At 36.5% G+C, this 7,500-nt stretch overlaps 1 protein-coding gene across 2 annotated transcripts in view; it reads right to left on the bottom strand.

The window, feature by feature from the left end:
* Nucleotides 1-7,500, bottom strand: part of LOC125026369 (venom phosphodiesterase 2-like) — a 19,063-nt gene that overhangs the window by 10,509 nt on the left and 1,054 nt on the right. The gene's annotated exons all lie outside the window — the stretch shown is intronic.

The raw sequence follows: 7,500 nt of genomic DNA, 5'->3' as shown, positions 1-7,500 counted from the left end.
ATACTAATTAGAAATCAAATGAGTATTATCATCATCATTAACAGTATTATTATAAAAAACTTATTCGTTTTAGTTTTAATATTAGTATTCTCATTTTCATCCTCATTATTCTCATCACACTCATCATCACCATTATCATTTCTCCGTCATTCTTCATTCATTCTTTTCCGAACAATTGCCAGTATTACTGCATTCTTTGCATAAGAGGAATGAGAAGTCATCTAATTGCCAAACCATCAAAGTTTAATGCATTTCCATGGTCGTTAACCAACACCGGGCTCTACACCTCATATATATATATATACTATATATATATATATATATATATATATGTATGTATATGTGTGTATATATACACGCACGCGCACACACACACACACACACACACACACACACACACACACACACATATATATATATATATATATATATATATATATATATATATATATATATATGTATATATACATCTACGCGTAACCTATGCTGATTTACAGTTCTAAGAACTACCGTGGTATTTGTTGTTGTTTTTTATCATTATTATTATGTAGAGTAATTAACTTTCGCTTTCAAACCAGTGACGTTATACGTAAATATACGTGTAACCTTTGCCCGAAACATACAGTTCGAAGAAACAACTTGCTATGGGTTTGTTTTGTGAGTACTATAAACCCGTAGAGTAATGAACCTTCTTTTTCGAACCAGTGACGGGGTGTTGGGGGAAAGATAATTTTGCAATTACTTGGTCTTATTTTTCATCGAGCTTTGAAGGTCTCTGCAAGCACGGGCAGTTGGATAATGGGGGAGGATAAGGGGGCGGGGCTTAGGGAGCCAGATCATTGGCGTTTTATTCATATGTCCTTATTTGTGAAACGGCTGTTTTGTCGAAATTGTGGCTAAGCATTGGTTTGGTGGTATTCCTATAATGAGGTGTATATTGATATACGCGCATATATCTATATCTCTCTCTGTATAGATATCAATATATTATTATATTTGATATTAGTATTTATATCTATATTTATGTACATGTATGTGTATGTATGTATGTGTGTGTGTGTGTGTGTGTGTGTGTGTGTGTGTGTGTGTGTGTGTGTGTGTGTGTGTGTGTGTGTGTGTGTGTGTGTGTGTGTGTGTGTGTGTGTGTGTGCATTCCAGCCATCTGTATTCCACCTTGTTCATAGTAAAATACACACGTGCTTCCTGCACCGTCCACGCAAGAACCCTGGACCCGTCAGATAGGGTTTCTGTCTTCTTAAACCGCATCTATTCTCTTGTTCCTAAAATTCTTCAGACACTTTTAACACTCCAAGGTAAGCAGGAATTTTGCTTATCTATTTCTTTCTGTTTTCTTTATTATCTCACTTGCATTGATACGCAATTGTTATTTTTGTTCTTACCTGTGTTCGTTATGAAAAAACACACTATATTTGTTTTTCTTGTCTTGGATAACGACTAAATGGTTTCGTCGTTTAATATTGGCTTGTGTCCAAAGGAAGACGTGACTTTTATTTTTTGTGACATTTTTCTTTTCATATATCTTTTTTTTTTTTTTTTATTCATGAGAGGTTCAGGTTTTAACCTTGATGATATTGTCTCAGTTTAATCTTGTGTCGTGTTTTATGTTTAACCAGTGTTTAGTTTTATCTCATTGATCAACATATCGTCATTACACATGAACCCCATAAAGTGTGAAGCTGTAATAACGAAATTCATATATCTTTCTTTATGAAGCTATCAGTTCCCTTCCCTGTTATGTGACGTTCTTCACTCTCATTCCTATCTTGTACCGCGACGTAATTCCTTCTCAGCCAGATCGTTTAACATCACTCATTCCCATCTTTCCTACACGAACCTACCCTAAAGAGGTGTCCGGCAGTGGATGAAAAAAAGGAAAGAAAGAAAGAAAATCTTTTCCTAGTGTGTTGTGATGCGGACCAAGTGAGGTGATGCGCCGCGTTGCCTAATAAGGTGTCGTGTGTTCCTTCCACCTTTGGCTTGGGGGCAGGAAGAAGAAAAACAACATTCAGTGGGAAAGCCAATAGACCTTAACTACGTCCTTTCGTCCTTTGCGATATGTAAAGGGTGTTAACGCTGGAAGTCTTTTGTGAGAAATAATCCACGATGGTTTGCGACATACCAAGGTTAACAGAGGGGGTTACTGTTCAAAGAGAGAAGTATTCGTTGTTGTTATGCGAGTCCACGTATGCATATATATATACCTACACAGCCTTATCTTGAATGCATGTGGAAACCTAAAAAAAACATTCTCTAGGTGAGAATGTGGACAAAGTTTTCAAATGTACCTAAACTCACATTTTTACACCAAAATACAAAGGAACTTTAAAATGACACCAAGGACATGAAGTTACAAAATTTTCAAGTTTGGAAGTTTCGAAGTTTTTTTTTCTGCCAATGAATATAAAGGAATTATACAATGTTTTGTGACAAAAAAAAAAAAAAAAAAAAAAAAAATACTACAGCTTCCTTAATATCTAACATATGAAGAAAAACTATCACAGATGATAATACATGTTCTGCCTATTGGAAAGATGGTCATTAACAATCCAAATATAAAGTTGATAATTAACTTTGGTTAATAATTAATTAAGTTAATTAGATTTAAAAAAGGGTCGTTCCATGTTAAACCAATAAATTTTGTCAGAATAACACCCTTCATCTCAGATTTTAATTATACCTGGCTAAAATTTGCCACACCCTAAATATCAGGCTGCCAACGCCCACTTTTCAAAGCTCCCGCAGTTATCTGACGACCTGTTCACGATGACGCTCGTGACGCTGTTGTAAACAAATTTCACTGAAATGAAATCAGAAGGAAATTTCAAGACTGAAGACAAGTGAAACAGTTCATACAATGCTCTCGTGAAATTATCAAAGAAATTCGATGTTTCTAATAACTTTTGGGCTGGATTCAGTCGTAATAAATTATTTGGAACGCAACGCGAACGAACTCGAAGCGACGCCATGTTGGCAACATGCAACACTTCACATTGCCGAGTGCTGTTCAGTTCGGTCGAAAAAAAGGTTCTTCTCGTCAGAATTTCATAAAAATCGACATGCTTTAAGTTAAAACAACATCAAATAGCTCGACAAACGTTGTGTAGGATTCGATACAAAAGAAGATGGAAATTTTCTATCTTCAATTCGTCCTCAATGTTCGCGCGACTGACAACGGACAACGACTTCCCTAAAATAGCACTTTTCCGGGGGATCTTCCGGAGCGCCTGGAACACAGGAAACGGCAGAAATCTGAGCCGCCTCCTCGCAAAATATACACGTACCTACACGTATATTCATAAAAGTCTAGTAAACGTGCACTTGGGTGATAATCTACGTGCACTCTTTAACCTCAGATAATTCAGGAATTCAGAAGATTGTGCCACGAAACTTTTAGGTATTTTCCTTTCAGCGTATTACTGGGGTAAAATGGTCTAAATCAAAATAGATATTTAAGATTAGAGATTTCATTATTTAGTTAATTGTTCAACGGAAGCATTAAATGTGACGCCGTTATGACACTAATGATGGTAAGGCTATCGCTATTTATTCTTATGTTTATGATAATAATAATAATCTCAATAATACTCATCGTCATCATTACTTTTAGTAGCATTATCATCACTACAATCGCTATAATTATCTTTACAGTTTATACCATATTCATTACTTTTCTCTTACTTATTATCCTCATTATCTGGTATCAGTGCCATTATGATTATTTATGCTATCACCGCCATTATCAGCATTCTTCGGTGTTATAATCTTTCTCAAACATTTTTTTGCTTTTGTATTATCATAATTAATACTATTGTAATTACCCTTGTCATTGTTAATTTTATCCTCATCATTATAACTATTATCATTGAGGTCGCTGTTGTCGTTATCTTTATCATTATTGTTTCATTATCATCACTATTACTCTTGTTTTTTATTGTCATCATTGTTCTTATTTCCTTTATCATTCTTTTTTGTTGTTGTTTTTTTGTTTTGTGTTGTTGATTGCTATTGTCACTAAAAAATTAATTGCTATTATCCTTACATTTTTCGTTATTGTAAAAAAAACTTATAGTAATTATCACTCATCTCATAATTTCACAATTCTTTTCATGGTCAGTTTGTTTGTTCGAAAAATGTGAATTTCTGAGCACTGTTTCCATTAAACATTATCATTGTATTTATACTTTTCGTTATTGGTATAAACTTATAGTCCTGTCATAATTATCGTGATTTTATTTAACGTAATCATAATCATAATCAGTTTTCAGCTGTCTAGGCTCGAAAAAAAAAAAAAATGCCTGTTTTGTGAACTTCCGAGCACCGTTTTCTATGCACCACTGACGTATGGGAATCGTTTTCTGATGCTTCAGCAAAGGTCCTTTCAAGCCAATAATATGACCAGATTTTTTTTTTCTTGTTATTTACTATTTGAGCGAAGAATGTTTGGATTTTTATCTTTACCTCTAGTATCGTTACCATTGTAATTATCATAAGCAAAGTAAGCATTTGTGGTAAATAAATTCGGATTTTTTTCCAGTGAAACTTAACATCCTAACTAGAAAAATCAAAATAATGAGTGGAATATATACAAGGTCGCTCCTTTAAACTTATTATTCGATCTCCCGAACTGAAATATTCACCATTAAAAGTTCCACTTATTGATAAAACTCCGACTTTAAACAACTTCCGCGTCCCAGAACATTTTTTTTTTTTTTTTTTTTTTTTTTTTATTCATCATCATGACATTTAAAGGTATGGATACCATCGTCTGGCCGGGTAATTCAAATTCATGAAAACTGATCACGCCGCAAATGAAAAGCTGTCATTAAAAAAATGAAATTAATTACGTGACCAAAATAGGAAGAAAGTAAGTAAAGACGATCATTTTGGCAAGTTCCGATTCTCTCTCTCTAAAAAAAGAAGAAAAAAAAAAAGTTTCATGCATAAATCCTTTCCGATTCTTCTTTTTGTCAAATCACCTTCACTGTAAGCATCACTATCTTCAACAGTATGCTCAGACGAAGCCATCATTTGCGATGACTCAGCGAGATTTTACCGATCAATCTAAAAGACGGTACCGATATCATAACACTTACCTCTAACATATGCAATAATCATAAACAAATAATTACAGAAATAAAAAGAGTAAAAACGTAAAACAGGATAACGATTAACTTCCGATAAATCACCCACCACACAAACGTTTTCCGCATCTCGAGACCGGCTCAGGCGACCTTGAACGAGCCGTTGGTGTCAGAGGCAGCGGGGTTATCACCTTTCTAACTTGTTTATTTTTTTTTGTCTCTCTCTCTCTTTTTACTCTTTTTATGTTGGATTTCTAGAACTCAAGACCCCTAATTACGAAGAGAAATACAAGGGTGATTATACTGTTAGTATGTAATGTCCAATATCTTTTTGTTCATTGTTTCTGTTCAAGTCAAGTTCATTCGTCTGTCATGGAGGTGAATGGCAAGGTCTCCCTGATGGAACTTGTTCTTTGTAAACTGATATGGAGTGACGATTTTTGTTCTTTTTTTATCCGGATGTGATTTAGCTATCTGATAAGTGGACTTAATGCTTATGGAAGGTTAAAAAGGGTGTATCATGAAAGACAAATTTCCTTCCATTCCGTTTGACAGCTAAATGTTGCACGAATGAGTATCAACTATTGTATTCACCGAGACGTTAAAGGGTGTGTGGTGGATTTTTTTGTTGATAAATACTCTACTGTCAGGGTTCTATGATTGTGCATGTTGAACGCACACACGCACACATGCACACACACACACACACACACACACACACACACACACACACACACACACACACACATACACACATACACACATACACACATACACACATACACACACACACACGCGCACACATGTACACACACACACACATACACACATACACACACACACAGATATATATATATACATACATATGCACATACATGTGTGTGTGTGTGTGTCTGTGTGTGCGTGTGTGCGTGTGTGCGTGTGTGTGTGTGTGTGTGTGTCTGTGTTTGTGTGTGTGTGCGTGTGCGTGTGCGTGTGCGTGTGCGTGTGTGTGTGTGTGTGTGTGTGTGTAATGTATGTAAGTAAATAAGTATGCATGTATGTATGTCTTTACATGTATATGTCTATACACATACACAACGAGGAGGGGAATGGAGCAGAACACAGAAGGGAGGGAGGCACAGACACAGACACTCTCCTCAGAAACGTGATACAGAGACGGAAGTTGAGGTAATAGATAACATGAAATACAGAGAGAAAAAAAAATCACATCCTTGAAACAGTCGAGAAAAAAGAAAAAGGAAAAGATATGAAACAGATAAAAGGTTAATGAAGAGAAAAAACGGATGAACACATACGCGAAAATAGGAATTCCTTAAAAACCTGTTTCGTTTTACTTCCAGATAAGCATATATTTGCTCACGGATGCATATGTGTAGATAGAGAGAGAGAGAGATGAAGAAGAGAAGTTGAGAGAGAGAGAAAGATACGGAGAGGGACAGATAGACGGACAGACAGGTAAAGGCAGAGAGAGAGAGAGAGAGAGAGAGAGAGAGAGAGAGAGAGAGAGAGAGAGAGAGAGAGAGAGAGAGAGAGAATAATGAAAGAAAGAGTGAGAGAGATGAAGAACAGGAGTTGAGAGAGAAAGAAGGATACGGAGATGAACTGAGAGACATACGGATAGACAGGCAAAGACAGAGAGCATAAGAGAGAAAGAGAGATAGAGAGAGGGAGGGAGGGACAGAGAGAGAAGGAAAGAAAGACACGCAAACCGGTAAAGACAGAGAGATTACGAGAGAGAGGGGGAGGGAGGGAGGGGGGAGAAGAGAGAGAGAGAGATAGAGAGAGAGAGAGGGAGAATAAAAGAAAGAGAGAGAGAGAGAGAGAGCGATACGGAGAGGGACAGAGAGACAGATGGACAGACAGGCAAAGACAGAGAGATTAAGAGAGAGAGAGGGGGGGGGCAGAGAGAGAACGAAAGAAAGAAAAAGATAATGAAAGAAAGAGAGATAGATAGAGAGAGAAAGAAAGAAAGAAAGAGAGTGGGAGAGAAAGAGAAGGAAAGAAAGACAGACAAACAGGCAAAGACAGAGATATTAAGAAAGAGAGGGGGAGAGAGAGAGATAGAGAAAGAGAGAGAGAGAGAGAGAGAGAGAGAGAGAGAGAGAGAGAGAGAGAGAGAGGGAGAATGAAAGAAATAGAGAGAGAGAGAGATACGGAGAGGGACAGAGAGACAGATGGACAGACAAGCAAAAACAGAGAGATTAAGAGAGAGAGAGAGAGAGAGAGAGAGAGAGAGAGAGAGAGAGAGAGAGAGAGAGAGATAATGAAAGAGAGATGAAGAAGAGGAGTTGAGAGAGAAAAAAGGATACGGAGATGTACAGAGAGACAGACGGATAGACAAGCAAAGACAGAGAGATTAAGAGAGAAAAAGAAAAAGAGAGCATGAAAGAAAGAT

This window comes from Penaeus chinensis, chromosome 6 (genome assembly GCF_019202785.1).
Source record: "Penaeus chinensis breed Huanghai No. 1 chromosome 6, ASM1920278v2, whole genome shotgun sequence".
Lineage (NCBI taxonomy): Eukaryota > Metazoa > Arthropoda > Malacostraca > Decapoda > Penaeidae > Penaeus > Penaeus chinensis.
Note: the sequence above shows the minus strand (reverse complement) of the source record. Positions and strands in the feature narration are given on the sequence as shown.